This window comes from Aphis gossypii, chromosome 3, assembly GCF_020184175.1.
Source record: "Aphis gossypii isolate Hap1 chromosome 3, ASM2018417v2, whole genome shotgun sequence".
NCBI classification, from domain to species: domain Eukaryota; kingdom Metazoa; phylum Arthropoda; class Insecta; order Hemiptera; family Aphididae; genus Aphis; species Aphis gossypii.
In genome coordinates, this window is record NC_065532.1 from 35,011,772 (window position 1) to 35,038,395 (window position 26,624).

At 24.0% G+C, this 26,624-nt stretch overlaps 2 non-coding genes across 2 annotated transcripts; one reads left to right on the plus strand and one right to left on the minus strand.

Moving 5' to 3' along the window:
• Positions 1-3,554: 3,554 nt before the first annotated feature.
• Positions 3,555-3,627, plus strand: Trnat-ugu (transfer RNA threonine (anticodon UGU)). The gene has a single exon. It is a non-coding gene; the product is annotated as a tRNA-Thr (tRNA).
• A 3,011-nt stretch (positions 3,628-6,638) lies between these two features.
• Trnat-ugu (transfer RNA threonine (anticodon UGU)) lies at positions 6,639-6,711 on the minus strand. The gene has a single exon. It is a non-coding gene; the product is annotated as a tRNA-Thr (tRNA).
• Positions 6,712-26,624: the final 19,913 nt, after the last annotated feature.

Sequence of the window (26,624 nt, forward strand, 5' to 3'; positions counted from 1 at the left end):
ATTAAAAATGTATAATTAATAATATAATATGCAAAATATACAGATTTTATTGAAGATAAAATATCGATGAAGTTAAATATTTAAATGATATAATATAACGATTATAGTTAGGTATTTTGTTGCAACTGAAAAATTATTATCCACAGGGCTTGAAAATGTGTGACATTATATATAATTATTATTATATTATCATTTATATTATAATCAACACATTTTTTAAAATATCTATATTAATTTAAGTTATTATACAACTGAACTAAATAGATTATACACATAGTAAGTATTGTACCACGAATCTATTCAGACCGTTCTTCTGTACGCCGACATTGACAATTGACATACCTATTAGTTAATAACAACTAGTAATATTGTATGAAAAAATATTATAATAATAATTATTTTATATATAATATAGTATTTGTTTTTAGTCAAATTGATTAAATTAAGGTACCGTATTTCTAATATAAAAGTAAATTAAATATATGATAAAATAACCGTGCGTTTTAGAAACATATATGCTAATAGTTGAGTGATAGACTGTTTCGACTTGGAATTTCGTTTTTCATAAATATGCAATGATTTAAAATTTAATTAAAATTTAACACACCTGTTACGTGGTAGGTAACAATTAAAACGATATCTATCTCTGTAACAGTGACAGATTAATACCAAACAGGGGAATATGAGAGGATTTAGATATTAATAATATTAGATAAGACACTTAGTTATACCTAGTATATTGAAATAAAATGTTGTTGTATAATATATTTTACATGGAGCGATGAGCGATGAAATGAAACTCTCGGCACACGAATATGTAGTAGGCAGAAGGATTATATTATTATAATTACTATACATTTTGTTAAGTAATGAAAATTAAACTTGTATGGTGGGACTCAGTGACAATACAGAATGAATTTAAGATGACACATGTGTCTAGCCATCTAAGATATACACATAATATTATATGTATATTGTATATATTAAAATAGTAAAAATTAAATACTATAATAGCGTTTTTCAATCAATTAAAATGATAAAGTATATTCAATACTTATAGACACTGCAAAACAATTTCATAGTGTTTTTGTTTTTAATTTTGTTATTATAATATAATTTTCTCATTGTTTTGATAGGTACCTTAGCTTTGAAATCACTCAAATTTGCATGACATTATACACGCAAATACGCAATTATAAATTGTATTTAATATAAACAAACACATAAGCGAATTAATGGCATCAATAAATGAAAATCAACAAGCTGTATATAATCGTTTGCCTAGTAAGTATGAAGGGTTCATTTTGTGTGAAACTGTGAGCATGAACACACAAATAAATACATAAATTATATTAATTGCATCTCTAAATTTTGGAAATTATGTTATTATTCCTTGTATAACAGCTAACAAAATAGCCAACAGAACTGTATTTGTATATTGTACATATAAGTACTTATAATATGCTCATACTATTAAGTTTTAAAATTTTAAATAAAAATCAATAAATTGAATATTAACTGATAATGTCGAAAATGTTGAATTTAAAAAAAAATGTTCAATTGTGTAGGTTATTTCAATAAAGTACATAGAAAGGAACCTATTAAAATATATGAATATAATATGTTTGTATAATATTTGTTGATATTTATCATTATCAATTGTTTTAAATTTGAATACGTTGGAACATTAATATTTTTTATATAAATTACCTAGTTGTTAGCATAGCAATTGTAAAAATATCATAAAATAGGTAATAATTATTGTATTTGTATTATAATACCTAAATCAATATTCTATATTTACCATATATAGGCATTAGCTATTCAAAATCCCTCGCTACATCAATATCCTACGTAAAGCACTAAGTATATATTATTATATTATACGTCTGTACAATTTATTGCCATAATATATTATTATATAATTCTGAAAATTATCTCGTAGGAACCTAAGTGTTGTTTGATAAATAATATTTCACAAATGAAAATAATTTTTTTATGAATGTATATTAAGTTATATTGCAATGTATTATTTACTTAGGTAAATATTTTAGGTAGGAACCTAATTAAAAAAATATGAGTTAATCAATGAGTTGTATTCTAAGTGGGTAATTAAAAAAAAAAAACAGCGTTCAAAATAAATTGTTTTAATCAATGATGACAATTTATTATTACTTATAAATATAAAATGCTAACGTGATAGGATATACTTTTATTATGTATTTTATCTGTCTACCTGTATATAAAAATGAATCCCTATTTTCTTTGGTCACGTCATAACTTGAGAATGTCTTTAGCAATTTCATTCATATTTTTTTTTTTTTAAGTTTTTTATAGTTTTAAAAAGGTTCTTACGAAAAAAAAAATGAAGAAAATTGAGCAGAAAATCGGAAAATTTCGTGCATTTGTTTCGAATAACAAACACGATTTATTTATCTTAAAATTATTTCAATTAGGTGAACAACAAAAGTAGGTAGGTACTAGGTACAATTATTTTATAAATTGTGATTAGGGTAATTTAATTTATCTATTTAGAATAATTTTACTAAATAATTTTATATACTAATACTATAAAAAGGTAAGTATGTAAAGTTTGTACCTAATTTTATTTTGTGAGTTTGTATATAAAAAATACTCAAATACAACCAATAAAATATAACCAATTTTGAAAATTCTTTCATCAGTAGAGAGAGCTGCCACATTATTCCTGAGTGATATAGCCGATATAGGCTATACCTATTTGATTGTGATCAATAATATTTTTTTAATGAGAAATAAAAATATTTGTCAATAAATTGCAAGAAAGTGAGCTGTTGCGTTGATTTATCGGCGTTGATTTTTTTTTTTTAATGAATAACCTAATGACTACCTACCGGCTACCTAAAATGCGAAGCAGATTTTAAGCCTATTTTTGAAATTATTAATTTTTTTAAATAATCGAAAATACGCGCATAAAGATATTTATTTTTTATAATATGTACTATCAATATTATTACCTAGTTATTATTAGAAATTAATATTTTTGAGAGTAGTTGATGTAGTTGATGTAGTTGTAGACGTGTAGTATAACAGTAAAAACTTTTTCGTTGAATTTGGTTCACACTAATGAGTTATTGATTTTTGGCCCAGAATGAAAAGAAAATCAAACTTGGGTAGTTAAACAAAAAATAAACTTATTTAAATAGATGTCGTTGTTAAATCTTAAATGGTCAAAAAAACCAACGTTGTTGAGACAGCCATGTAAAATTCATATGTATCAGAAATATCATCTAACCTAACCTATCCACCAAATCAAAACCAAAAATATTATTTATCCACACGAGTTACCTACGTTAATAATGTATTAGGGCATTAGGCGATACAATTTTACACGGATGCATTTTATACGGGAAACGAAGTACACGTGAGATGTATGGTACAGTATACTTTTATTTTGTAGATACAGTGGTCAGTGGTAAAAATGTTATTTATATATTGTTATTTTTATTTACATATTATTTTATCATTATTTGTGTTGTCTAAAAACATACAGTTTTCACCAAAGTCGTCACCGAGCCTCCATAGCTCAGTGGTTAGAGCACTGGTCTTGTAAACCAGGGGTCGAGAGTTCAATTCTCTCTGGAGGCAATCCATTTTTTGCATTTTTTTTCTTATTTAAATTTCAATACTTTGTCTTATTAATTGAAAACTCATAACAATTTACTGATATAAACTCTAAAATATTATTATTAATTACTTTACCATAAAATTAGTAATTAGTATAAGTTTAAAATTTGACGTAACTTATTGCAAAAATAATTATTATAAACTAGGTATTCAAATTAAAATGGTTTTGAACTGGACGATACGAAGGCCAATTAGGTATTTTGGAACAATAGTTTTATAAACGATATGAATCATATTTTAGAAATAAAATTTTTAGAAAAATACTGTTGTTAGATAGAAATTTACTTATATACCATGGTAATAAATTATCTTGATTTGAAGCTACTGAATAAAAATATTTAATATTCACTAACGTTTTTGTTAAGAAAATTGCCTTTGCATATTTTATAGGTTCATTATAGTCATATAATAACCATTGATTATAAAATGGTCTATAAACCATAATAATTAAACAATGTATTATTTTTGTTTTTGCAGAAAATGTCATTACTTAATTAAGATATACAAATCACGTACAGTTTGAGTAACTACTGCAATAATTTACATTTGAACTTGAAACTTTAAAAATAATAACGTCGTTTTTTTAAAATATTTATGTTCTTTAAGTAAAATAATAAATGCTACTTAATTAAAATTAAAACTCTGTCACATCGTTTATAGTGTTTATATAAATTAGGTCAGAAACTCAGAATGAACGTTAAAGAACTATACTAATTTTGTAATTTATTAACAAAGCTGGTATTACCCATCCCGAATGACTTTCGTTGTAATATATAATTAATTGTTATCAAACATTTGTAAAACATTAAAATTAAATATCCATACATTTAATTTTGTTTTATGCTTATTGTAGTAATGCAATGTAAGATTATTTATAAATAAGTATATTAACGAAGTATGAATAAGTCCATTTAATCTGATGTTTTATATACAAATGCTTATTTTGTACCCATGTATACTATTTTATGCCAATTTAAATTTTGCGTGATTTTAATTTACGAAACTCGATTGAACGTTATGGTTCGTGTATATTATTAAAACGGGATTAATTATTTTTAAGTTATCTTTTGTTTGATTCTTTAATTCAGTATTTTTTAATAATATCAACATTTACAAAATAAATAGTATATTATTATAGTAATAGTATAAAAACTATTATGATCGTATTGTATCAATAGGTTATTTTCAAATAAAAAGCTACCTAATTCATTAGGTAGGTACAATTTATAGTCATAACTGTTGATCAAATACATTATATTTATCTGATGGTAGTACGATTCATGTTACATTTAATTTTTTAAGTATTTATATGGTATACTTTAGTATTGATAAGCACAATTGAATAAATATTATAATTATTTAAGCCATAAATACCCTAACCCTATTCATTACATAACTGTACAAGCATATAATACATATAAACCTAGGTACATAACATGTAATTTCAGATAAACAACTAGGTTATTATTTAACGTACGAGTATCTATAATCTATTAATATTATTAAATCATTTATTCAAATGATCAATATTATATATAAATTAAAAAATAAGTAGTAATTTTCATGACTATACCTAAACAAATATTTATAATAATTATTAATAACAAGAAACACATTAACATTAATTATTGTTATTAATTTAACCAGTGGACGCAAATGCCATAAGTAATTAACGACATTAATACAATTTAAAATTATATAGGTGCATAAAAACTTTTAGTTATTAATTATTTTTTGTAAAATTGTTATTTTATATATTATTATAGTTTATTAAAAGTGACCAAAAATGTCAGAATGATGGAGTGTAAAAAACAAAATTATAATAATAAACCTTTAAGGATTGTGAATCGATATTATGTGATTTTGACTCGATATAATAATATTAACTAACTAGTAACTATATTAAAATATTTATCAGTACCTACTTTGAACCCATAAAATGTTGTTTATTTCACATAATATGATAATTCTGCACCTACGCATAAGCCGTGTTTGAAATTCGTCCATATTATTACCATTGCATTATGTTATTTCAAGTTTCAGCTTATAGAAGAAAACGTTTTCATGCCTACTATACCAAGACTGGTAATCCACGGTTGAAAATAATATCATAATATAATATATTATTATTTCACTATATATTTATTCAGTAAGTGACCTCCCTTTTTTCCGTTTTGGTCTACCGGAATCGATAATTTGTTATCTTTTGCGACCGTGACAACCGGCTTCGTATATATATGTGTATATACGCCGTAGCAAACTACCCGTCGCGGCAGTGGTCAGAAACCACCCCTTTGCCGATTTGTATAAAGAGATGGCACTTATCTATGTTCGACGGGACAGCTGGGCGGGAACACGGAGTTCCACATTTAACGAATGATCCATCGAATGGATTATTTTGTTCTTTGATCGCTTAAGAAGTCACCGACGAGTTATTTATTGATATAGTATATAATGTTTTATATGTATAAACTTCGTTGGTCAGAGGACGACTTTTGGTTGTAGTAGCAAACATCGTGTATGCTGTACAGGGTTTATATATATATACACAATAGAAGTGGTTTTTGTACATAGTGTTAATGGAAATTTAATAATAGAAAGGTCACATAATACACTAGTGGGTCGCGTGTACAACAAACATATAATGGACATCGTGGACGACAAAAAAAAAGTTATCCTTTTATTATTTTATACATATAAAAATGACCATGATACACTATGAAATCGTACACTATTATTATTTAATATCCTTATTATTATTATTGTACACGGTTGTAAATGTATTTTTTGTTAAATCAAAAATTAACGTTTTAAAAAAATCATCTAAATTCGTAACTAAATAAATATTAATGCATTAGTTTTAATCATATGAATAGATAAATTATAATTATATTAAATACATTTTTGATAAATACAATATTTTAATCACAAAATTACTTAAAAGTTATGAAAAAAAAATGAAAAAAAATGAATGCCTCCAGAGAGAATTGAACTCTCGACCCCTGGTTTACAAGACCAGTGCTCTAACCACTGAGCTATGGAGGCCACATGAATAAAACGGGTTTAATATTAGACATTTGCACACAGTGTTGGGCATTTTTATGGTTTTTTTCTATACAATATGTACTAAGTATGTACTTACGAATAGTTTGAAACTAACACTTCTAAAATAATGCAAAAAGTTATATTTACCGGAGGAACTGAATTCGTAACTCCCGCCAAGTATAATATCATTTTTAAAATACTTCCCCAATATTTATTGGAAACCGTCTGGGATATTTCAAAATTGATTCTTTTATAACAAATAATTTCAATTTCGGTGTAAACTTAATTGAAATTGTACAGCAATTTATTTGACGGAAAAATTCAATAAGCGATTAAATAGTAAAAAATAAAAAAAACCCTATCAAACTATCAAACTGCAATAGAATATATTAATTAATTATTAATTAAAGCATATTATTTAATGTAGGTAATAGGTACCTATAATATTATAAAATATAGGTACTCTAGAATTTATGTATAAAACAATTGAAACTACTTTTATTTAAATCAACTATTTTATTTTCGTACATAAACTTTTTTTTTGTTATGAAATGATGAGGTATATTTTGTGGTAGGAAAAATAGTACAACCATTATATTTTTTGATGCGCAATCGTGTTAGTAGGTATTTTTCAAGTAAAAAGTGCGTAATCATATATAATACCTACCGCTTCGGTCTTAAAGACTATATCCTTTTTTGGGTCACAATATTCAGAATGTTGTAGTAAATATTTAAAAAAATTCCCGTGTCTGTATCCTCAAACATTTGTTTTGACCTAATTTGAAATGGGTGGATGAGATTCATTTTATAAACATAATTTTTTTATGAAAATGTTTTTTAATCTTCGTCTTAATAAATAATCAACAAGACATTCCCATTCCTTCTCCATTTTTTCATTATCCACTTCCATAATATTTTTATGTGGTTTTCGTTAATATTTTATTGGACAATTTAGAAATATCAGATGATTATTTTGTTAATTTTGAATGAAGTAGTTCTAAATTTCCCGTCTCGTCTAAATTTGATTGCACTCATCACGAAAGAATAAACTTTTATGACTTTTGGTTGACACAATATAGAGTATGTAATGAGTCATTTTTCAAGTAAAAAATGTCTTTGGAAGAAAGTTCAAAACTTTCTAAACTTATAATGTTTAGTAACTTAATTATTTAGAAATAACAAAGAGATTTTTTCTCAATTATTTTTTATTAAACTCTAGATTTAACAATGAAATATGAATATTTTCGAGTGATGCTGTAAAATTTTGTCAACGTACCATCAACGCATGCCATAATAGTTAGCCATCACTTTTGATTTATAGTTTACAAAACCGGTAATTCTCTCTTGAATCGTAAAATTATGCATACTAAAAATCGAAAAATATCTATATTGAGGATGCAAGATGTGTACTTCATTTTAATGATTCTGATTGATACAGTAATAAATACGTTCACCGGCACACCAATGCCATTTAATTCAAAAACAATATTTTCATAGCTTGTTGAATTATATGAATCCAAGGGTGATTGAATTTTTAAATCCAAATAAGCTTTCTAGCAACGAACGAGTTTTTGACCAATTTAAAACCCTACTAACAACATAAAAAGTTTTTGAAAAAGTTTTATTCACTTATGCTTTAACCAATAATAATGAATAATATTTACCTGTAAAACAAGCTGGATTTAGGAGACCCGTTTTTATTACAAACGTTTAAATGGTTTTTAATGCGATAATAAATCAGGAGCCGTAATATTTGCAATATTTCTTTACTATATTATACACTTATACAATATGGCGAAAAAAGACTTATTTTTATGGCACAATTTCATAGAGTAAAATTTTTTCATATATTCCTTCGGATAACGACGAGTATTAACCGCTATAATCTTATTCTTTATTTTTTACTTTTATGAACTTTTTCGTTAAAGGAATGTTTAATTGAAGAATTCGCTAATCGGATTTTCGATATTGGATACTTAGGTTTACGTAGTATGAAATCTAGAGTTTTGGATGTTTTGAAGTATGGTCTTTGAATTGAAAATTAAATAAGTCCTGACTGACTAATTTATAATCAATGTAAAGACAAAACGATAGCTAGAGACTTGAAGTGTTCATGTTACCTTTGTAGCATCGTGTAAAGGTGTGTGAAATTTGGATGTAAATAAGTACTAACGTAGATATTTGATTTATAGTTGACTAAAAAAAAATGAATATTTTTTGTTTATATTTGGTTAGGTTAATTAGCTACAAATAATTAAATAGTTATTATAATTGAATACATTTTTAGACCTGTATTTTATGTTTCTTCAAAATTACTCAAATGATCGTGTTAAAAATCTGTGTAACTTACATTTTACGAGGTAAATTCACGGGTATTTATTTTGTAAAACACCTTTTACGATCTAACTGATAAACTGGCTTTTTATTTATGTAAGTATTAATACTTGAACGCATTTATTTAACTAGAAAACTAATTTGTTTAGAAAATATTTTGTTTCTAATATTGATATTTTTATATATGTTTCAAAAAATTATCCATCTAAAATATTTAAAATACCAAGAAAATCTTGTAAAATTACTTTCATTAAGCTGTCATTAACCTAACCTGGGGAAACCATCACATTTTTAAAATAATTTAAAAAAATATTTTGTCTTTACTAATGTTCTAATTTTAGAATTTTTCAATTTTTAAAGTTGTATAAAAATGATAAAACTACTAACTAGTAAACTTTAAGGATATTTCTTATTATAAAACTAAACATAATTATTTGCGTGGGTATATATAAGTAGTTTAGAAAGTATTGCATGTTTAATGTAAACTCTTTGAAAATATATTTTTAAACACACAATAGTTAACTAAGTACCTGCTTATAATTTTAAAAGGAATATTTTTTTGAGGTATAAAAATTAGTATAGTAACACATTTTTACATTTTATAACGCTTATTATAAGCACGTTATTGCTATGATACAACATTTTTGTATTCAATTATTTAAGTAAATGTTGGATAGTAAAATTATAGTGCAAAACAAATAACTCATAGTTGGTTTATCATTATTTTATACATAACTACAATATTACTAGGAGATATATTTTATAAGGAAAATGCACTTAATATACAACCTTACTTAAACACACATGCCATACTATTATTACAATTTTATTATTTATTTTTTTGTTATATTATTCTCTAATTAGGATACACCAATGCAAATGTTAGGTAAATTATATAAAAATATTAAATATAATCGTATATATATATTTGATTAATATCATGTAATCAATAGTCATGTTTTTTGTTTTGTTAAATTATTTTTGGAGTATCGTAAAAGTCTTTGAGGGTTTTTTATAATATGATTTCTAGCTACTGCTTAAATTTTGTTAAAACAAAAAAAATATGTATATTTCAACTCTACTATTTCTATTCATGCTAAAACATTTTTAGTTTTTTCCCTTTGAACAATAATTCTTTACTAAGAATTGTCGAATTATATTCAAAAACACACTGTAGAAACATAACATTTATCCATTCATATTATTTTATACTCTGTTTAAGTACAATATTATATAAACTGTTGATCAATTTAATTATAAGAAAAATACAGTGCAAAAATCCTCATCTAGTCGTACAAAATGTACCATTATATGTACTAGAACATAAAAGTAAATGTGAAAAGACAAATAACCATTTACTTTGACCAACCGAAGACAATGTGATAAATAGGATTTCAATAAAATTGAAAAGTTTTTGGATAAACATAAGTTATAGTTGTGTCGTATAGACACCACTTGTAGTTTTAGTTTTTCAACACAACACATATTGTCTCCACTTCATATTATAACGTATCGATTCACGTTATACGAATTATGTTCAATATATTATGTCTCAAGAGTATATACATCACACCTTTTAGTTAAGTAGTTTTAATTATCGAAAACAATATAGTGGCTTACGTTTCTTGAAAACATAACGAACTATGACATACAATATATTATCATCATAATTGTTCTTATTACATTTCATACATTTTATAAAAAAACCGACTAATTTCGTCTGACTTGTTTGAGTGTGTTTATCAGTGGCGGTGACTGACGAGTGTATACTCATGTAGTAATAATGCACACGCAAACTAATATACACACATAATGATAATAATAATAATAATAATAATAATGATGATGATGAACGAATCGATTCGTGAAATAAATAAACAACATTATAACGGTAATCCGAACTGTTTTCCCTCGAGTGATGTTGTATACGTTCTATGTATATTCCACTCTCATATATATACAATATTTAGGTACATATACGTAATTTGCTGAATAACGATCATATTCATTCAACCCCGATATATACCTCAAGTTTTCGGCGATGCTGTGGCACTAGAGCGTTTTACGAGGGAAAGGGTACCACGTAGTATACTATACGTTACAGGAACAAAACGGATATCGTTGAAATGAGACACGCGTATATATTAATATTATTATATGTGTATGTGTGTGTGTGTGTGTGTGTGTGTATAATATGCGAGTTTTGTTGCCATTTTCTGAAACAATATTTGAGAAACAATTATTATTTTATTCTTCCATAATATTTCATAAGACAAAAGTTATGTATAGTGTACAAAGGTCCACGCTCGGCGTAATATATACTGAGTAATGTAATAAATTATTGTTCAATTATCATCTTATAAAATGAAAAAAAAATATTTTTTTTTCGAGAAAAAACATTCATGAAATGGGGTATCCACTAGGGTAGGTGAGATTCTATAGGTATAAAATTATATACCTTATTAAGGATTTTATTAAATATTTAAATAATTTAAAATAGGTTATCCTGACCCAGGAAACCTATTTGATTGTTCGATTTTCATCGATAAAAATAAAAATTTTTTAGTTAAGTTTTGAGTAACACTTTTTTATGTAGATAATTTTTTATTTTAAACGTCAATATAAAAAAATAAAGTATAATATTAAACGAATTATTATTATTAATTAATATTCAAACGAATAACGTAGTAAATGTAGTTGTACAGACTATAGACGTGCATGATGCAAATTTTATATAATTATATTATTTATTTGCTTTGATTTATACATTGTTAATTTATTATAATATTTTAATTGGAGCAAGGATGTCCAATCGACACAATATTAAAATGTTACCTACGCTTGTGCAATATACCAACTTAATAACAACCTACCTAACTGATTTAATAATAAAAAAACAATATTTTAATATTTTAGAAATAATTGTATTTTTATATTATAATTTGTTTCAATTTCAAATAGAATTATAGATATTATAGATATTTCAAAATCAATCAAAAAAAAAAGTTGAAAATAAGTTGGCCATTTCTATGTAAAATCATAAAATTAATATCTTATCAATGAGTAATCGTTTTTCAAATGCCAGCATGAACAATAATATAGGTAAATTCTAACATTCATTTAAAGAAAGAGTTGTAATATATTATAACTAACAATGTTAATATATAGTTGATATTTATTATATATATATAATAAATTTTATCTTTCAAAACGAAAAATAAATAATGATAAATCAATTAAAATAAGAAACAACTAAATAACTTAAAAGTATATATAATATGTCTTAATGGTTATAGTAAATTAGCTCAGAAGACAATAAATACCGATTTCTGTATGTATAATATTATATAAATGTGATAAAGATAAAATAAGTTTATATTAGATATATTTATCATTGCATATGATGTTCTAGGCTGACTAAATTCCGTTCAAGTTTGATCGCAATTATATGAATTATAATGGCATCTGTGTAAGTAATCTAAACTAATCGAGTAGGTAACAATTTTTCGTTCAAAATACATTTTCGACTAAAAGTTTTTACGATATATCGCCCCTCGTTGAAACTCTTAATTAAACTTATCGAAATAACCTTTCATTCCATTCATTTCAAACCTACAAGTTCATTTCCTTAATATCTCATAAACTATCTAAACTATAAAGGTCTTTTTTGGTAAAGTTGGTTTAGCAAACATTAATTTGATAATATACGTCGTGTATAGTGCACAATAAAACGGATATATAAGAAACCAAAACATACAATATTTCATAAAACTATATAAAAGTAATTCAACTCAACTTCACTTTTATTTATTAGATAATAATTTGAAAAACGCTATTAATATGAAAATTCTAAATTGCTAAAAATTCAGCTTTAGTTATCGGTTATTTTCCTACACAATAGGTTATTTTTTAGCAAACCTAAAAATTATATTAGGTACAATAGATACATATTTTTTTTGATTTGTTAGGCTGTGTATAAAATATAAATTAAAAAATTAAATTTGGGTCAATATTAAATAATTATTGTTGATTTTAGTATTTTACAATTTTAATTGAAAAGCTATATATTTTTTGATAAATTATTCAAATATTACTAAGAGAGATAAATTTACCATAGTTTTAGTAATTTAAATTTAAATTTAAAGATAATAAATATAAATAAGTGGAATGAATATTAAGGTTGTTGAAATGATTAATTTATAACGATTGTTTGCTAACTAAACATCGTTAATAGCAATACTATTTTAAACGATGCTTATTAATAATATTAGTTTATGTTATAAGTTATCCAAGCACACATTTATAGGTGGCAACTTCATTATAAACATTATAACTAAAAAATGATTTTTTATGGCGTTATTTATTATTTTATTAACCATTAAAAATGATGTAGAGCCCGTTTTAGGACTATGCATATTGGTTTTTTAAGATTAAGAAGACTTATTATTAAATACATTACTATATAGCAACAGTGCAACACATATATGTTTTTGTAGAGTGGGTTTTTTTTATAATTGTGTAATAATTTCGATTTATAATTTATAATATAAACATAAATATTAATTAAAATTATGTACATTACGAGTATATATTTTCGGATAAAAAAATTAATTTGGTAATATTATTCAGAATTAAGAATATTATTAAAGGAAAATGTGGTAGGTTTTTTTATTCATGCAATTTTAATACTGTAGGATTTAATCATTATTGTCATAATATTATGTAAAACAATTTAAGTGTTTAAACATTTTTGAAAAAAAATTTCTTAACGAAAAATAATTACACTTCTTATATTATATAGCATTCTCCAATAATTTAAGTATCATATTATATTATAAGTTTTTTATACATAGTTGTTACATTTTATTATATTATTTATCTGTGCAAAAAAGTTCCATATTATGGGTTGATAGCATAGGTTATGTATACTTACAAAAATGTATATTTACTAGAAATAATTTGACATTATGAATACAAATTACATAATTTTATAAATAATAGTTTGACTTTATTTTTTATATTTTAAATAAACATACATTATTTAATTTTGGTTATCATTGAATAATATTGTTCTAAAATAATAGGTATCTACTAATTTTGTATGCTGACTTGCTACTTACTTATATTGAATTTATTTATTTTTCAGATGTATAATGTAATATTATATGATAATGTCAGTATAAAGATGATAAACATAACTTTTTACTTCAAATAAACCCCATCTTAATAATCTATTTCTTAGATATTATGAAAATAAAAAAGTCCTAAATGTAGGATAAATGCCTTTTATCAAGCTAGCTTATTATACAAATGTTAAATATAGTAATCAAATTAAAGTCGTTCATAGCACATAAATATTTAATATAGTCGTATGATAATTATTTTTGTTATATATTTATATATTATGTATAAATCGTATCATTATTTCGATTGTTGAAGAAATAATATAAGATAGTTCAAACAATATTTAATTATATTATATAAAATCAACTAACTAATAAAATGTAATATTTTGATGGCATCTATATACTCTAAACTCTTGGTCTTTAAATTATGATTTCCGGTTTTTTTTTTTTTATAATGTATATTTTAATTACACAGATTTTATAATGTTATTTTTTATTTAAAACTCGGTGTTATATTAAATAAAAAAATTGTAATGATCCAAATACTAGCATAGTGAAATAAAATTCTTAAATTTTATATTTACCATCATATACATTAGACAAAATATACTGTTCAGAAAATTGATCAAATATTCAAATGCTCATATCACGTGCATATGTTAAGACATAAATCAAATAGTTGATAGCGGGGCCAGAATGTGCATGAAGTTAATTCTTTAACGATCGACAGTTACCAAATAACTTAATTAGGATTTATTTATTTTTGACCTTAAGTAATTGAAAAATATATTTTTTATTCCCTTCAAAACTAATGATATTATAACAATCGACTTAGGTTTGTACAATTTGAGGGCACGTTTTAACTGGATTTTTATTTCTCATTCTAGTGATCACCCGTTTTTCCTGTATTTCATAAAAATATTATTATGATGATAAACATAATATTATACTCGTATAACATAATACATATAATAATATAATATATATATATTATATATAATGTATATATTTTAATTTTTTTATTGCAAAATTTGTTCATAAATATAACAATAAGTGAATATGACTATGACTATTCTGACTAAAAAACTTCAAATTATAATAAATGTCATTACATTTAATTTAAATAGTGCATTACAAAAAAAAAAAAAATATATATATATACAGAATAATTCTTTTATTGTATAGTACTCATTATTTAAAAATCCATTAACGCTTTTGAATATTTTTTTACATAATTTCCAATATATTTTATCGTTATGGTTTTTTTTAAGCTTTATCATTTTCAAAATGAATTGTTCTTAAAAACTACCCATTCGAAAAAAATTCTTATGTATCGAAATATTCTAAAAAATATTTTGCTTTGAATATGTTATCATTCGAAAAAGTTAAAAATTTAAAAATTAATAACAATAAAAATATAATTTTTTTTAAAAAGAATGTTTTATTTTATTATGCAAGAAAATGGTTTTTGAAAACGTTAATAAATTATGAATAATGAATGAGTATTGGTCGATGAAAGACTCATCCCCCATATTTATGTATTTATATATCTATGTACATCATGTACGATGTTGTTGTGTTATGGACGGAGTATTTGGATTGTTATTAGTTGATTTTTCTGGTACTTATCTTATAATATAATTTAAATACAACATAATTGATTTTGTATAAACACGCAGGTAAGTGAATTAATGTTATATTATAAGTCAACTGGTTGCAGTGTTAGGTAAAGTTAACTTAGAATGAAGAATTAGTAATAACTAGAGCTCGAACTTAAAAGCATATGCTTCTTTTTTATATATGAGATAGAAATCTAATTTTTATATATAAAGTCGTTTCACGTCATTCTGATTCCAAGTAAACCAATTTATTTTTGCTTTTTTCTGCTTTTTTTTTATGTAAATGCTTATTTTGTTTTTTTTTCAGTTATTTCAGCTGTGGATTTTTATATGTTTATTATGCTACTATAATAATAATAATAAGTCGAATTAATAAGAAACGTAAAAACCCCAGAATGCGTTATAGGTATTAGATTATTATTGTTTTCGTTATCGGTTTGTTTATTAAATGTACTAAACGTATAAACTATTGATTTACATATAGCACGTAGTACCTATTCGGTCAGTATGCCTATAACATCGATATCGACCATTTCAAAATTTAAGATTTAGTGTTGTAATTTATAATCTCTTGTATAAGGTATGTATTGATCAGTCCAGTTCAGTTGTTTTTTTTTGAATAAAAATATTCCGTCGTACAATATAGTCAGTTTAATTACTGCAAATTTAGAGAAATATATAGTAATTAATTTTTTTTTTAGTTTAAACTAATTTTTCAAAATTTTATAACTAGTTCGTGTTAATTTTTGGTCATGTTTTTTTTTGCTTTTTTTAAAAAAAATCGTGTGCTTTTTTAGTTGCTTATTATGCTTTAAAATCCGAGCCCTAGTAATAACTTTTATTACTTATGCCATATTAGTAATTTGATTTTAATTTGTATAAAAATATTCATTTAGGTGTTTAAAAGTTCTATTAAAACGTATAACCCGTAGGCCGTAGTCTTCAACAAAAGTGGATATTTTAATCTCAATTAGAAAAAATACCATAATTGTTATGTAATGTTTTAAACTTTAAAAATATCAAGTCTATACCCACTATGATGTTATCAATTCAACTTAAATTGATCTTAAAAAATTACTGTAGGTCTACCTATTTTCAATAATAATTACAAGAATCAATGTAAAAATATACGAATTATTATTTTTATTATGGTAAGTGTTATTTATAATATTGTTAAATATGTATTAAAATGTTATATATATTTGAAATAAAAATTTGCAAATGTATAAAAATAAAACATTATGTACATTAATATAGTTATATTACAAATGTACATACTTATATATTGTAATATGATGTTCTGTCTAAAAGTTTTAATTTTTTTTTAAAATAATTACTTTTGTTATATTGCTTAAATTGAGAAAATTTCCATTGTCGGGATCGTTATTTATTGAGTTACGGTGAAATAACCAAATTCGTTTTTCTTGTATAAAAACAGATATATTGTAGATTTTTTTCATTTGTTTGCTATATTATCAGTACTTTTTTTTTTGCTTAGGAAAACTAATGACTCTCTAAAGTACCAAATCGATACAATTTTAAATCGGAAGATAGGTTCTTATGAAACTTTTACAATACTCCTTTTATTAGAAAAAATGATCATGGCAAAATAAATAAAAAAAAAAAAACACCAATTCATTGTAAATCCAATACAGGAGAGGGCTACTAACAGGTAATCCGGATATCAGTTGTGGTCACACTTCCTTTTCCAACCGGAAACTTTACATTATACGTAATATCAAGCTGGATAACACGAAAATCCTTTTTATCGAATAGTTTAGTTATAATAAAACAAATAATATCCTTACGGTCGTTATTAAAATTTCAAATAAATAATACTTGTTGGTAAAATAATTTTGAAAGTTGGTTAAACTAACGATAACGCATACTATTATAGGTAATCATTATATTTATTACAAATTCAGTTTCATAAAATATTAAGTTTAAGATTCAATACCTATGTAATTTATATAATAATAGCTTATATTTGATTGATTATGGTGGTAGAAATAAAAACAAATATATTTGCATAAGACATGGGAACTTGCACGTTTGGCTGGGTGTAAAACGAGTCATTTGTTAGAAAATACTTAACGAAATATTACGCTCACTATAAAAAAATAAATAAAAAATAAAAATTTATTGTCTTAACTTCAGTGTAGACAAATTAAATTAATTATTGAATTGTACACAAACGTGTAATATTTGCTTACAAAGTCATTAGATATTAATATATTATTATATTATTATAATGCTTCTAGTTAAATTATATTTTGTGCTAAATCCGTAGACGACATATATGTTACATAGACATCTTGTTTGTTATAGACGCTAACGCTAATTTAGACCATGAATAAATTGAATCAATAATATTATAAAATGTTTTGTGCTATTATACATAATTACTATTTCATTTTTTTTTAAACAATCTTCTCATTTTTGATAATTTAATGTTTATGATTGATTCTTCAAACTACATTTAATTTATTATCAATTATTAGGTAGTTGAAGAAAAATGTTCACTCCAAATTATAACCTCAAGCAGTTTAATTTGTTGAATGGTTATTATCGCTGTTTAAAAAATTTAATAATATTTAATCGCTTATTCCTATTTTATATACTAGGATATATGTAATATATTTATAATATTATATACTTATATAATAAATTTACAATTTAATTTACGGTTTTACTTATTTGATTATTCTTTTAAATTATTTATATTTATTGTTTTATCTAACCTATATCTTCACAATACTTAAATTGGAAAATAAATACAATAACATTTCTTAGAAAAATATTGTTCTTATTGCACGCAGTAGGTAAAATTAGTTCTAGTATAATAGATTGTATTGATACGGTATATATATAAAAAAATAAATGGTATTCCATGTTTCTATCTAATTGAACTCTTTTAAATAAAAGTTTTAAGATATATCGGTTCAAATCTTAAACAATTACTTAACAAATGATATTAAATGTTATAATATTAGAAATATTCTTGTTTGGTGACCTTGACATTTTCCATTTCGATTTGAATTGTTATAATTCTTAGTATGTTTAAAAACCAAATACAAAGTGTTATTTGTCTTATACAAAATAATTTATTTGTAGACTAATTGATTAAAAGAGATTGTCATGTCTTCCTTTTACCCCCCACCACCCAACAAAAAAAATCTTCATTCGCACCAATTCAAGGCTGTTATTAATTTGATCCTGTGTGTGCAATATTTATCACACGTTTATTATAGTATATCAGATAGAATTCATAAGGGGAATAGGAATGTAATTTGTAGAGTAAAAAGAGTATCATTATCTATCCATTTCTTACTGTACATAGGTAATACAAAACAATCAATAGCTCCATATACAGCATTAACGATGTTAATATTGACGTAGATTGTTTTAAAAAACAATTGTATGCCATATTTGTAAACTATGTTCTAAGTTCATGTATGATATAATAATTGTAAATCATAAAATATAGATAAAAAATATATTAATTAATTATGCTGCTGAATATTGGTTTGAGTAAAGAATGGCTTGCATTTTGTTGAATCATGGTGATGCGGAAGAGTGATGAAAGCTCGCAGAATCGAATCAAAAAATCATCTGGCCAGATGTGTGTGACATATGTGCCAATTGTATGCAACTATGTATAGGTATACTTACCGCAACATATAGTGACCGCTGAAGTAAAACCTATGGTATATACGGCGAACAACGGAGTAGAAGAAATAGAGTGGGAATAACTTAAAAATAATTTCGAAAAAAGGGACCATGAGCGAACGAGTTTAGCGGTTTCGGAGGAACTGCGCAGGGATTGTGGTTTGGTGATATAGGTGGAGGTTGTGGTGTCGGTGAGGGTTGTAGTGTGGATGGTGGTGTTGGCATAGGCGAGGGTTGGTTTGATGGATGAATATGACTCTCTTCTGTAGCCACTTCCCGCAGCTGGCGTCGTCGCCTTTCACTCAGGAGACGGACGTAGTAGGACGCGCGCTCTCCAAAAAGGACTAAATGCGATTGATGAACGACGAATTTTTGGCGAACGGTTTGAATGCGACGGGATTCTGTCTATGGCCACTGCATTCGAAGTACCTAAGCCCAATGTTAATGATTATATACTGTATATACCACCGAAGTAAAGGACGACAAAGAACGAGAAAAACGGTAGCAAATAAGAAAAAAAAGTCTAACTATTGTCAGCGACATCGTGCATCACTACTCAGCTGAAGTTTTCACCAAAATGTATCCAATAAATGCGAAATAAATTATCTAAGTAATTGATAAAATAAATGACAAATTAAATGTTAATACATTTTAAATAATAGTATAATGCATATTATAATATATTGGTTGTAATTAATTGTATTTTTATAGGTATGTTTTATGTTAGGCAGGTAATTAAAAATGCAATGATATAATATTATAATATTCCAGTTCAGAATGTAAAAATTTTATTGTCAAATTTAGTCGATTTCAAGAGTAATTCTACGAAACCAAAGAAAAATACCAATCTATTAAAAAAGTTTGTCTTTATATCTCAATCCAAATTTCTAGAGAACTATACTACGTTTTTGATCCTATGGATTTATTTATTTAATGAAAGTTGGGAAAATATTAATATGAAATCAACAATTTAAATTCAAAATTTAAATACAAATTAGAGTTTGATACTTATTTTTATTCATATTACTGATCTCATAGAAATTCATTTCGTTTAATATATATATTGTGTTTTGCTATTAAATTTATAATTGTATTGCATATTAATTTATCCTTTCCGAAATGTCAGCTATTAAATTCAATTTGGGAGTTTAATATAAAACAAAATAGTCTTATTGTGTCTTGCTTAACTTTTAACTTAATTAATATCATTAGTTAGACATTTTTTTCTTTACTTACATGTACATTTTTCTTTTTTTTTAGAAAGCAATTGGATGTCCATATTTCTTCATAATCTGTATTGTTAACACGTAATACATTCAAACGTAAGATATGTTAAAGCGCACGAAGCTATTAAGTTTTCTCATGAAATATGATTTACTTATTTACACTTTGAATTTAGAAATGGAATATTTGATAAAAAGTTTTGACATCAACGATGCACAAACAATATATAAATCGAAACTCATACACTCATATTATACTCGTTTATACAGTTAGTAGAATATTTTTGCATCACTGTAATTTTATTTTTGTTTTGTTATCCACAAACATGTTTCTATAATAAGTTTCTTTATGTTAGTTTTTAGAACTTTGTAAATCCTGCAGTAACGCAAATGGTCATTTCGGATAAACGTTATGTGATATAACTACTTTTTACTGTTCAAGTTTCAAACTTTATGCATTTGACTAACTATAAAAAATGATAAGGACGATTAAGTGATTATTCATCTTCACATTAACTTTTTTGTCTTGATTTTTGAATTGTAGTAACAATCGTTATTGAAAAGCAGTATCTTCAAAAAATACATTATTATAATTTTTTTATATGAAAATACAAAAAAATACTGATTTATTTTTTGAAATTGCATTTTTCTCTACATAATTTTTAGTCAGTCATTAAATGTTTGTATTTATAGTTAAAATAGTCTTGATATTGTTGTAATATGAGTATTATATTATCACATTAAACATTAATTACTTTTTAAATAACAATATTTTTATAGGTATCAATAATAATATAATTTTAAAATATATTACGATAATTTTTTTTTTTTAATATCAAGTTATAATTGTTATTATTATTTGGTAAAAGACATTAATTTTGATGGGTATTTACATGAATAATTTTTGATAGAATAGTAAAACTACCAAAAAAAAATAGTTCCTATTTTAAAACATTTATTCATGTCTTAAGTAAATATCTCCAGTTAAATTATTAATCATTAATCCAATATTAACACAAAGCACATTTATCGAATCTTGCAATCCTTTTTATATAGGTATTAAATGGATTTGCGTATTTATACTTTTAGCTTAAGAAAGCTTAATGTGCTAGTTTTCCTTAGCATATTGTATACTCTTACTATGTTTCTTCGGTAATCCTATTGACAGTTTGAATATGATATGGACTTTGTAATATCGAAAAACATTTTAGTTTGTAGTAGTAATACAAGTATGTAACCGAAATTTAAATATCATTACAACAGAACTTATATTTTATTTATGGAATAGTTGTACACAAAAACATTCCATTTTATGTTATTAATTATTGCACGAGTCTACAATATTAACACACATTGGTCACGCGAAACTAATTTTTGTTGTTCTTAGAAATATAATATTAATTACATTTGGTTGCTCTAAAGTCTAGACAGTTTTTATGAAGTTTAATTGGTGGAACCTATATTGGGTTTTTAATTTTTCCAAGCAATGAACTATAGAATAATATATTATGTGTTTGAATTTATAACATGTAGAAATGTAGATACAGATACTTAATAGCTTTCTAAAAAAAAATCAGTATGAATACTTAAATTTAATTAAAAATAAATACTTTTTACATGCACAAAAAAAGTAAAAAATTTAAAAAATTTAACAACAAAAAATATTAAAAAATGTTGTTTTATTTATAATAATAATTTATTATGTAAATTTATTTTTAAAACTTATATTTTGAAATAAATAGTGATGATTGGAAAAAGTATCATTATTTTAATCTTTATAGTGTTTTATGTAATAAAAATTAGCATATATTATAATAAAATAATTACAAAGAATCTGAATAGTATAATATTTTAGAAGAACTAATAATATTACCATAAAAAAGTAAAATACAGTCTAAAAATTCAGTTAAATTTAGACTTTTTTCATAAGGCAGCATCAGTGATTTTGATTACTCTTAATTTATATACTGAACTTAATATGTATAAATTAATATTTAACTTTATCCAACTAAAGTATTTTAAATATAGTTTTTAAAAATTAACAAATTAACAGATTTATTATATGAATATCTTGTAATTAATAAATTACTTCGTGAAATGTATGAATTAAATTTATACAAATAAAATAAAATTATAATGTTAAAAATGTCTTATTTTATAAAATCAATAAATAAGAAAAATAATTAATATATTTAAACCGAGAAATTACTTTTTAAATATGCTCATATTTTTCGAAACATTTCATTAGGAAACTTTATTTGTCTGCCTATTTCGCTAAAGTGGATTGTGTATAAGAATTATATCTTCCATGTAAAACACATTACAAAGAACTTTTATATTCTATATATTAGCTGTACGAAAAATTATCTTTAAAGTGTTGTCATTTACACTATACTATAATTCACGATTTAAGGAATGTCTCTCAAAAAGTTTAATCCATGTTATGGCGAGTACACAAAACCAAACCACACGGCCATTGTAGTTTAAAAATTTCGAAATTTTACAATTTAAAGTTGTACTCTATATATTCTAGTTTTAATTCATTATCAACAAAGAAATTAATTCATAAGTTAATCCTACCATAAATAATATATACACTATTTTTATAGTTGAAGTGTAAGATAGTTTTACGAAAAAAATTATTTCACTTTTAATTTCTTTTTCGCTATAAATCTTTAAAATAAGATTCAAGTGTATATATAATTATTGCAAATGATTATATTGCATGTATGTATTATGCATATTATATTTTGTAGTGCATACATAATATAAACAATAACAATACTGTAAAACTAACTGTGTGTGTTTAAATATTAATGTTTGGTAAATTAAAGTAAAAATACTAAATCTCCCAACGCGTTCTTGCATTAAAGAGCCAATAAAAATGTATACTTATGATAATTTTATTCGTGATAAAAATAATTTTTAAAATAGTTCAGAGATGATTCAATTATTCTTATCTTAAGAAAAATTAAAAAATAATGTATAAAAAATTGCATCATTTACTGCGGTAAAAACTAAAAACCATCAGTGAGTTAGCATTTAAAAATATAGTATGAAATATATTAAATTATTATTAATTCGATGTCGAATATGTACTATTATAAATAATTAAGGTATATTAGCGCTGCTATTGCTATTGGAAATATTCTTACGTTATAATCTGGAGTTTAGGGAAATATTGAATTAGCTCTAAATCGATAGAAACCCTTGTCGTTTATTTGATTCTCTAAAGAATAGACTATTATTATGGCAATAATCAGATGTCATATGCAGCTATATAATATAATGTTCGAGACCAAAGTCAAAAGAAATATCTAAGATTCTTAGTTTCATTGTGACATGAAATTCAAATATAAAAAAAATAAAAAAAAAACCAAAAAGGTCTTCACCTTGAACAATTTATGAGCACATATTATATTATAATAATACATTTTGAACAATTTATGAGTACATCATATTATGATAGTATAATAATAAATTATTACGAATAAAGATATTTTTATAAGACGGCGCTTTGTGTATGCAATCTTTATACATTGTTAAGATATTTGTGCATTTTGAACACCAAAAAATATTTGTATAAAGTATAACAACTTAAATGTGAAAAGATGAGATTTTTTAGTTATTATATAAAATTATTTTTTTTATATAAGATACAGTTTCAACGATTATGGTTATTAGCTTACAAAAATAAAGGTTTTATATAATATAAACATCAAAATGAATGTATTAATTTTACAATTTACTATTGATCGTTTTGCTGTTTAATTAAATTTCATCTCCTTCTATGGGCACTTTTTGAATTAAAAAGGTACTCTAGTAATTTTAAGTATTCCAGTGTATCAATTTTAAATCAAATATTGTTGGTATTTTCATAATATCTTAGTAGATATCTTTAGGAATAAATAAGTATGGAAAAAATGGTCACGTTTTATATTTATGAATTATGGCAATCCATTCTTAATAAAAAACAATTTTGCTTATATTTTTTTGCTCTAGATAAAAAAAATGTACCTAGAATATAAAATTATGACTTTTCAATGATTATGTATTAACGTTTTATTTTGAAGAGAAATAATTTTCAAAATGTGTCATTATTTATTTTTGTGCTATATGTAGTACGATTAAATGTTAAAATTTTTAGTTTTTTATTAAAACCCACCTTAACTTTGTCTAAAAATTTAGAGAAGGTTTACTAAATGTGATTCTAATTATGTAAATGATATTATAATATATTATCTTTATTATGATTATTTTGAATATTAAAAAGTCCATAATTTAAAATGACCTTATAATATATAAGAATTCATACCGTATATTAAAAATTATAAATTAATAGAATATAAAAGGTGTTTGAAAAAAAAAATTATTCTGGAACTGAAAGGATTAAAAATGAAAAATATACTGGGGTTCACACGAATATAATATCATAGCTCTCGATTTTCAATTACAGATTTTCATAGTTATTTAATAAATTAAGTGTTTTGTTCTCATGCAAATGTTGTATAAGAGATCCGCCTTCAGTTGTATTTTAAATTAAGAGTTAACCCAACTCAAATTGTTTTCATAAAATATGAGTATCTACTTATTGATTTTTTTTCTTTTATCAGTTTATTAGATACCTCTATAGTTTAGAAGTTAATTTTCACAATACCCACAACTAAATTTCATATCTACTAATATCGTAGCATAATAACTTTTAATGAGGTAATATAATGTAAGGTAAATTAAAAAAATGAATGTTTAATTAAATGTATGTTAATATTATATTCAAACGATTAACATATTGCAGTGTTAAAATCTCAAATAGTGATTCTATTTATTTAGAGTGTAATAGCCTGAGCGAAGAACTAAATGATTGGCACGTGCATATTATTATTAGAATTTATGACATCTAAACGATTCTATATTTTGGTATATGATTATTTTGCTAGAAGTAAAATAATTATGTATATTATAATTATTATTATAGCCTAGTGAATGCTATTTATTAATTTATTCTATTGTATATTTTGCTAAAAAAAAATAATAGATATAAGTAATAATTTTATCAAATACAATTTTTCAATAAGTTAAATAAATCAAAAGAATGACAAAAAATTGCATTATTACAACAACAATGAGCAGAATCGGATTCACTAAATAATCCTCAATCTTTCATTTCGTGAAGAGTTTACACACTGGCAATATATTTTTATAATATACGTATATGAGATTAAAAATAAACATATAAACATATATTTATATTGAATAAACTAGTGTACTATAAATCTAGCACAAGAAAACATGATAACCCACTCTTCAACGCACATTAAGTGCTAACACGATACCAAAAGGTTAACAAGTTTTGCTATCTTGGTTATTTGACGATGTCGATTTATCGTTTCATTACATATAACAATATGTATTGTTGATTTTGAGTTTTAGTTTCTAATTGGAGAATATTTGAACAACTCGAAACCGGAAAAATCGAGGCAGATACGAACGAGTAGTCGAGACGATGGATATCTGTCATTGTCTACTGTAATTTATTGACTATGTATAGTATGGTAAATGGAATTTCTATTGCAGAAAATATAATGCGACGAATTTTAAATCAACTATGTACAATGTACATGACAATATATTATTACTATATGTACATTACGTTTATTGTGATTTGTGAAAAGTGTATGAATCGTTATTGTGGTTACCACACATTTCACACCATAATAAATATAATATATAAAAGTGTATGTGTGTGTGTGTGTTTAACGAACAAAAAAAAAATATATATAAATAACTTTATTTTAATGAATATGAAATCGAAATAAAAACGAAGTTTTTTAGTTTGGCTTAAAATATACTTTATTGTAGATGACATCAATGATGTGTTTAAATTTTACAGCAGTTGTCTATAATTAATTTCCATTATAATTTATACTATAAATTGGGTAGCG